Below are 8,216 nucleotides of genomic sequence, written 5' to 3' on the forward strand. Positions count from 1 at the left end.
ACAGAAGAACAGAGGGATTAAATGTTGAGGGAACAAGGCATTAACGATCTATTTCGTTACTTGGGTTTTTAACTTTTGGGACACATGACACAGAGTTCTTCTGCTTTTGGCATGGCTGATTTCCCTCAACTGCATGAAGGATAAGGGGCTGTATTTCCCTCTCAGACCGAGACGAGAAAACAGAACAGGAAGAAATATGTGAATGAGATTCAGCAAGAGCTGGAAATCTTACCAAGGAGTGGTCAGGAAATCATGAGCTGCTAGGAATTTGCAGACATTTGGGGACAGCACTGAATGTATCACAAGGTTTGGGGAGACCTGAGCTGAGCTCCTTCAAAGCCAAATAGACCCAGATGACAATTATAAGAGAATTCCAAGAAAGAATTAGACCCAGGTGTGCTATGGGCATTCATTCTTTGTAATGAGTTATCTTTCCTGTGCATCTAGAATGGCACTTATCAACTCTCCTTGGGAGAAATGAGAACAGTGTCACTTGAGTCATCTTCTGTGTTCTGGGGTTCAGATATGGAAACCCAGTTAAGATGTCAGGCTTTTTATAGCCCAAATAAGGTGCCTTCTGATAGAGTCAGAAGAGTTTTAGGGTCTTTAGAGAAAAATTTTAGCGATGTGCTCCAGGCCCTAGCTGGTGAGAGGGGTCCCTATTCTAGCCATTAGGAACCTCTGGTCTCTAAGCTGGAAGGCGCTTTGAGAGTCATGGAATTCAGTCCCCTATTTTCCTTATTGTAAAAGTGAAGCTCACAGAGGTGGAGTAACTTGGCCAAGGTCAAGAGTTGGTTAGGCAGCAAAGCTGGAAAGGGAATCCTGCTTTTTGACTCTAAGTCTAGGGCTCTTCTGAGAAATAATTCCATGTACTTGTGGTGGATTATATTACTGTTCCCCCAGATACTCCCTTTTCCTCTCCCTTCAGTACCCCTCCCCTGTGGTTTGTGATGTCTTTTCCTTTTGCCTCAACAGCCTGAGTGAATATGACATAGAGCAGAGCTGTGCTCAACATGTAGTGTGAGTACACAAACCCTTTGCTGGTTGTCAGCCACTGAAGTTTTGGAATTGTTTGTTATACAGGCTAACGTAGATGATCCTGACTATTGCAGCTTTCTTCTGCCTTGTAAGCAGGCTGTCTTGCAAGTGAAGAAAGGTCTTATCCATTGGTCTGCCTCCTGGAAACTACATTTCCATTGTAAGCTATTAATTTGGAATGCTGCTACAAATTCATTTCCTATGAGTCTGGGTTAGATCTGAATGGATCTAATCAACCTGGTTACCTGAAACATCAGAGCCAGGAGTTTGGAAAAGAGACAGTGACCTTGAGACCTTCCCCGACCATCCCTTCCTCCTCTAGACAGAAAGCAAGGGAGAGAGGAAGGAGGGTGAGGAGAAGGGGACCAGGCTAAGAAAGGGATTTGGGGGATTACAGATAGGCAAAACTTCCTGACTTCATACTTTTGTGTAGGGCCAATCTTGAGAGTTAGCTCTGTACCTGAACCTTAGAAGGTTCTTCCTTACCTGGTACTGTTTCATGTAGCCTACCCTCTCACAGGAGGCCATTCCTTATCCCTAATCAGGGGCAGAAGGAAATTTTAAGATGGTGGCTATTGGACTGTATCCTAAATATTAAATTTCTATTTCCATCTTAGCAGTATGAAACAGAGCCTTTATTCTATATTGCTCATCTTTTCATAATCAAACTTAAAATTATCAAAGAGGTTGACTTAGGGTATTCATTGGTTATTATTTATTGCATTATGTCATTAATGTCACCCACTGTGTGTCAATAAAGTGAATCAGCTAAAGGTGAGGTAATGGTGGCCCCAGAATTGGATTATGTCTTTAGAGAGTCACTCTTTGGCTGATAATATTGTATACCTGCCCTGTGATTCACACATCATCCAGAAGCAAATCCCAAACACCCGACTTAGGTGAAATACTATTTTTGAGCCTTTAGAATTTTGATATGCCCCTTGTCAGGGGCCGAGTTACCTAAAGATGTTGCCAAAGTCAGAGAGTGATTCACTTTCATTATTACAACTTCAAAACTCTAGGTCACTAAATAGTCCTCATATTTTAATCCAAATTTTATATAAATATTTTATGAAGTCATGAGTAACTTTTAAAAGGAGTCCTGAAGGAAATCTACATATATAAAAAGCCTCCTTAAAATGAATTTTATATTTCATACTTCATGGACAAGAAAGACACAAAGTAATTAAAACAGATAGGAGCAAGCTTTGTGTTTCAAATATTGATACCTCATGACTCCGGCAGACAAAAGCTATTTCATGTCAGCATTCGGCAGGCAGCCATAAAATCTCTCTGAAGTAACTGTGTGAGAAACAAGATGTTTTGTTTATGCACTGTCAAAAGTTCACAAAGACTCCATTATGTGGGAACATTAAGTATAAGCCAAGTGACAACTCCACCCTAACATATGCTATGTCTGATCTTACCTGGCCCAGAGCGGCCCAGCCACGGGGACTGCTCTTTTCACAAATATTTGGATTAGACACTGTCCATTTAGGCTTCTAATGAACACAGCGTGTCACTGTGCAGATGGAGTAGTCCTCACTGCCTGATGGGTGCCACCACGACCTACCACGACTGCACTGGCGAAAGGCAGCAGACCCTGGGGACCAACGACTGAATGAATGACAGTGCCCGGTAGTCCTTCTTCATCCACATGCTTCCTACTGCCTCTGTGAGCTGCATTTTTGCAATGTTTGGTTCAAAGGTCTGCAAAGTTTACATGGGTAAGAGGTTAAGAGCATGGATTCTGGGACCAGGCTGCCCTGCTTCAAATCCTGGCTCTGCCATTTATTAGCTATGTGACCTTGAGCAAGTTCCTTAACCTCTCTGTGTCCCATTCCCTCGTGTATAAAATGGGTGTGATGATAACAGTACCCACTCACAGGGTTGTTATGAGGATTAAATGTGTTTGGGCATATAAAGGGCATAGAACATGCTGTTCCTGGCTCATAGTAAATGCTACCTAAGTGTCAGCAGTCTCTGGTTAGCTGTCATTGTCTCCGGTTACAGTTGCTGTGATTTGGAATTGCATCTGCCAGGAGAGGGTCTATCTGGTTTACCAGGACATTCAGTTGCCAAGAAAGCCTAGCACAGGTGCTAATTTGAGGCCCTGGCCTCCCGAGGGGCGCCTGAAGAGACCAGCATCTTGGGAGGCAGTTTCACAAAACTTTGTCACTGCGTAGGGCTTGGCAGCCCCGCATGGTAATGTCTCCCCTCACCTGAGCAGAGCCAGGGCAGGAGTTCCTGACATCGATGCAAAGATGGACAGTAAACTGGTATGGCAGCTAAGTTCCCGGAAGGGCATGACGATGGACTTTGCCATTATTTCTTACACGAAGGGAGTATTTCACGCATCATAGTTTTAGGTTAAGAGGACTGTTCCAAAAACATTTGCCTATGCTGAAGATGTTCAGCCAGAGGTTTAGTCCCATACAGGCCCTGAGCCATCTGAACAGGAGTGTTAGAAGGCCCATCCTTATTGGAAAAGGGGATCTGGACTTGGTCTGGCTGCCCACGCCTGGTGTCTGGGATGCTGCTGGGTGGGGAGACCATGGGCCCTGGCATATTCCGTCAAGCTGCAGCCTCCTTGCCATGCTGTGGCAGATGCTGTTGGCTGGTTAGCCTATAATCATTCCTCTTTTTCCTTTGCCTACCTCATACTGTAGAAGTGCAATGTGACACAGCTCTGGCCAAGGAGACATAAGGAGAATTCTTTGGAGAAATATTTCCCCCTGCTTTCTGCCTTTGGGGTCAGTTATGTGAGGATATGATGCTTATCGCTGTGGTGACCTTCTTGTGACCATCAGATAGCAAGTCCAAGGGCAAGAAAGCCAATATGCTAAGGAATGGCAGAAGAGAAGGATGGAAAAAACCTGAAATCCCTATGTCCTTGTTGAGCTGCTGAACGAATCCTGGGACTGCTTATCTCTGGATTCTTTATTTTTTATTTTAAACAACAGATGCTCTTAAGGTTTAAGCCACTGTTAACTGTTTTTCTGTTACGTATAGCCAGAAGCATTTCCAAATGATACCTTAACTCTTACTCTGTGTATCTAGTTTGTATACCTGAACTGCTGTCTTTTCTCCTGATTTGCACACCCTTTGGCCACAAGTCAGGCCCTTGTTGGCCCAGGAATTGGTAGCCTTCCCAGTTCTTGCATTTCCCTCTCTCCAAGGTGCTAGAGTTGACTATCCTGAGCCACTGGCCAAGACCCAAGGATACCCTGCTTTCTGGCACTCAGATGGAGAACCTGGCCAAAGATTCTCGCCATGGTGTCCCATTCACTGAATTGCACCCCTTCTGTGTTATCCTTCCAGACCCAAGGCTTCCCTGTTATTTGGATCGTTGTGATTTGAACTACAGGCCACCCAAGGCAAGGTCAGCTCCCTTGGTCCCAGGCTCGCCCAGTTCTGCCTTTTGTATGCCTCCCTGACAGACCTTTGGTCAAGGAGACATCACAGCATGGCTGATAGGTGGGCCCACACACTGGCTGGGACTCACACAGCCTGGAAGGTCAAGGCCCAGAAACAGCTCCTCTCAGTGCTGAAAATTTGAGTTCTAAATGCCTCACTCCTTAGAATTTCTCATGCTGCTGATGTCATTTTGACCTTGGCCAGGAAACCTGATCTTAATGCCTGCATTGCATCTGTTCAGCATGGTATTTTGGAAAAGAGGCCTGGATTGTAAGATTGATGAGGTTTTGGCTCTAGTCCTGTCTCTCCCACAAACAAGCCAAAGTAGGCTGCTACTGTTCCTTTCTGGGCTTCTGTTTTCTGTGTACAAGATGCAGTGGTGAACCTTTGCCTGACACTGCTATTTATGTATTTTAGGAAGTGAATTTTAAACTTGGAGACACAATAAAAATTACAGAGTACACCTTAAAGAAATTATTTAGAACATTGAGGGACATTTTCATAAGTACTCACGGTATCTTTCTAAATTTGAGGTTTAGGGAGTATAATGAAAATTTCACTGGAACCCGACTTAATTTTTTAAAAAGCACATTAACTCCCCCCCCCAGGGTTTTCTAACACACTAGAAATAAATTACAGAAAGGAGAGGAAAAAAAGCATTAACAGTAATTCTTCCCAGCTGTAAACCTTGCTTTTCATGTGAATTAAGTCTTTGATCCCTAAAAATCCATTTCGCTCTTGGACAAATTCCAGAGACACTGCCTTCTTGGGGAAGCACCAGTGCCAGGGACAGAATGGCTGTTTGCGGATGAAGTTTCTCCTACTCTTGTGCTGATCCAAGAAAGAAGCTTGAAGAATGGGGGTGGAGGAACGAGCTCTGTGTTCCCACTTTTTGCCATATTCAAGGTGCCTTATCCCTTTTTCAAAGTACTCTGCTGCTTCTCTCTGTTGTCTTAAGAAATGCAGGCCCTGACTCTTTTCCTTATGAGTGTATTTGTCTTTGTAACTCTGCAAGGCCGTGGCAGTCCTGCTGAATAAACTCTGCTGGAAATGGCAAGGCCTTTAGCGTATAGTCAATTCTATCCTATGTAAGCTCATCTGTTTTTAATAGCTGAGCCTTTCTATGTGCCAACTACTGTCCGTACATGTGCTGAGAGGCAAAGTGGTGGCAGGACACCAAAAGGAGAAAGCCCAGTTGGGGTGACTCATACTGTGCTGGTGATGGAGACTGCTTTTTTCCTTTTTAACTTTTTATTTTATATTGGAGTATAGTTTAACAATGCTGTGTTATTTTCAGGTGTACAACAAAGTGATTTAGTTATACATATACATGTATCTGTTCTTTTTCAAATTCTTCCCCCGATTAGGTTTTTACAGAATATTGAGCAGAGTTCCCTGTGCTGTACAGTAGGTCCTTGTTGGTTATCCATTTGAAATATAGCAGTGTGTACATGTCAAATAGTGGTTAAATATATGTAGCATAATATTTGTCATGTTAGCCATTTGTACGTGTACAATTCAGTGGTATTAATTATATTCACAATGCTCTGTACCCGTCACTATTATCTATACCCCAAAGTTTTTCATTATCTCCAATATAAACTCTGTACCCATTAAACAACTGCTCCTCATTCCTCCCTCCCCTCAGCCCCCAGTAACCTCTGTTCTGCTTTCTATCTATGAATTTGCTTATTCTAGATATTTCATATAAGTGGAATCATAATATTCATCTTTTTGTGCCTGACTTCTTTCCCTTAGCATAATGCTTTCAAGGTTCATCCACACTGTAGTGTATATCAGAACTTCATTCCTTTTTATGGCTGAATAATGTTCCATTGTGTGGAGAGACCACATTTTGTTTATTCATTTATCTGTCAATAGACACTTGGGTTGTTCCCACCTTTTGGCTATTATGAATAGTGCTGCTATAAACATTCGTGTACAGAGATCTGTTTGAGTCCCTGCCTTCAGTTCTTTTGGATATATACCTAGGAGTGGGACTGCTGGGTTATATGGTTTTTACATGTGGATATGGTGTCAGTAGTACCAACACAGGCAGTTAAGAGTTTGCTAAGACAGGACATGTAGCCACATCCAGAGGGCTACGGCAAGGGTCAGAGCCAAGTGCAAGGAGAAGAAAGCAACTGAAGAGATGGACCATGTGGTTCTCCTATAAGGTGCTGAGATTCAGTCAGGCCCATGGTGAAGTCAGAAGCAAGGGCCAGGAGCCAAGTGAACTGTCCCTTTGTAGAAAGACTGCAGGAGCTCCAGAGAGGGTGGAAAAGAGCAGAACAGATGGGGAGACTGAGCTGCCAGGAAGGTGAGAGGCATAGGGTCAAAGGGTGGCCATGTAGTAAAGAGACAGAGAATCCACAGGAATGAAGTGGCAGGGAGAGTAGGGTCAGGGAGGGGCCAAACTACCCATCCAGGAAGCAATATGGGCCCTGGAAACCAACAAGCCTTGATCCTGTGGGCATTCCCCCCAAGCTGGAAAGCCTCTTATATCCCTCCTGCTGATACAGGGAGAAAACCTTGATGGCTCTAGGTTTGTGAGTGAGGGTATCTGGATAAGGGCCGATCCTGAGCCAAGCCTACCAGTGGGAAAGGATCCTGAAGTACTTCCCTTTTGGAGACCAAAGCGAACAGCTAAAGCCTCAGGATGATCCATCACCCTGGACTATGATATCAGCAACTATTACAAAACAGTACAGGTTTATTATATGTTGCACCCAAGGGTAAATATATGTACTGAGCAAAGTTTTCTGCTAGGAGGCCAAGAAATACACATATTAAATTCTAGGTGATGACTAATTCTGAACTACTTGGCTTAAAAATAACTGCAGAGGCCATTCTAGGCCACTACGGTCAGTAATTCCATGAGAGCACAAACCGGGTGGCATCCTAATCCTCTGTCCTAGGGCCTGCTGGGAAGAGAGTTTACACCTCATCTCCAGGTTTATCCCTTGAGCAGGGGCAACAATAGAAAAGATCATCTAGTGCAGACAGCCAGGAGAACAGCAGCCTGGGACAAATCCAGGGTAGGTGAGCTCAGCCCAGAACTGTATAGCTATCCACATTCAGGCACACCAAACGAGGCTACACAAATCTTGGATGGTACAAAACCTGGTGGCTGGAAACCCCAGGTGGTTTTTGAAGCGGCCTTCTAGACCAAATTATTTCTGGGGTCAGAAGTTGCAAAACCCAATCAGGCCTAATTTGAGAATTCATTGGGACTACTTTATACTAAAAATAGCATCCAGATATGATTAGGAAAAGTTCCTCTGCCGCATCCCTGCTGCAGAGAATCGCACCAGTGCTTCCAGAAAGCATACAAACATCACTTTGAACACATAACCCAAGCAGAGAGAATCTACATTATGAGAGAATTTAGTTCATGTTCCTTCCCTCAAGCATCGTAAAATAGGCCTCAGTAGTAACAGGCTCAGCTATAGTCATTCTGACACATGGAGAAGTCCTGTGCTTTCTGGCTTCTGATGTGTGTATTTATGCCAGCGCCTGTCTCTGGTGGGGTCTCACACCCTCCCCATTTGTGCAAATCTGAAATCCTCTAGGCTCAGAGATGCTTTTGCTTACTGCTCCCATGATCTCCCTCTACTCTGAAAAGCTGAAGTCACTTTCAATATTCTGTTTTATTTGTGTACCTTAAAATCTCCTCTACTTTGGGAATTCACTGGTGGTCCAGTGGTCAGGACTTGGCACTTTCACTGCCGTGGGCCCAGGTTCAACTCCTGGTCAGGGAA

General features: G+C 44.0%; 1 non-coding gene across 1 annotated transcript; it reads left to right on the forward strand.

Moving 5' to 3' along the window:
• The first annotated feature begins 8,143 nt into the window (after positions 1-8,143).
• TRNAE-UUC (transfer RNA glutamic acid (anticodon UUC)) lies at positions 8,144-8,216 on the forward strand. Its single transcript has one exon. It is a non-coding gene; the product is annotated as a tRNA-Glu (tRNA).

The sequence above is a fragment of the Hippopotamus amphibius genome, chromosome X (assembly GCF_030028045.1).
Source record: "Hippopotamus amphibius kiboko isolate mHipAmp2 chromosome X, mHipAmp2.hap2, whole genome shotgun sequence".
Taxonomy (NCBI): Eukaryota; Metazoa; Chordata; class Mammalia; order Artiodactyla; family Hippopotamidae; genus Hippopotamus; species Hippopotamus amphibius.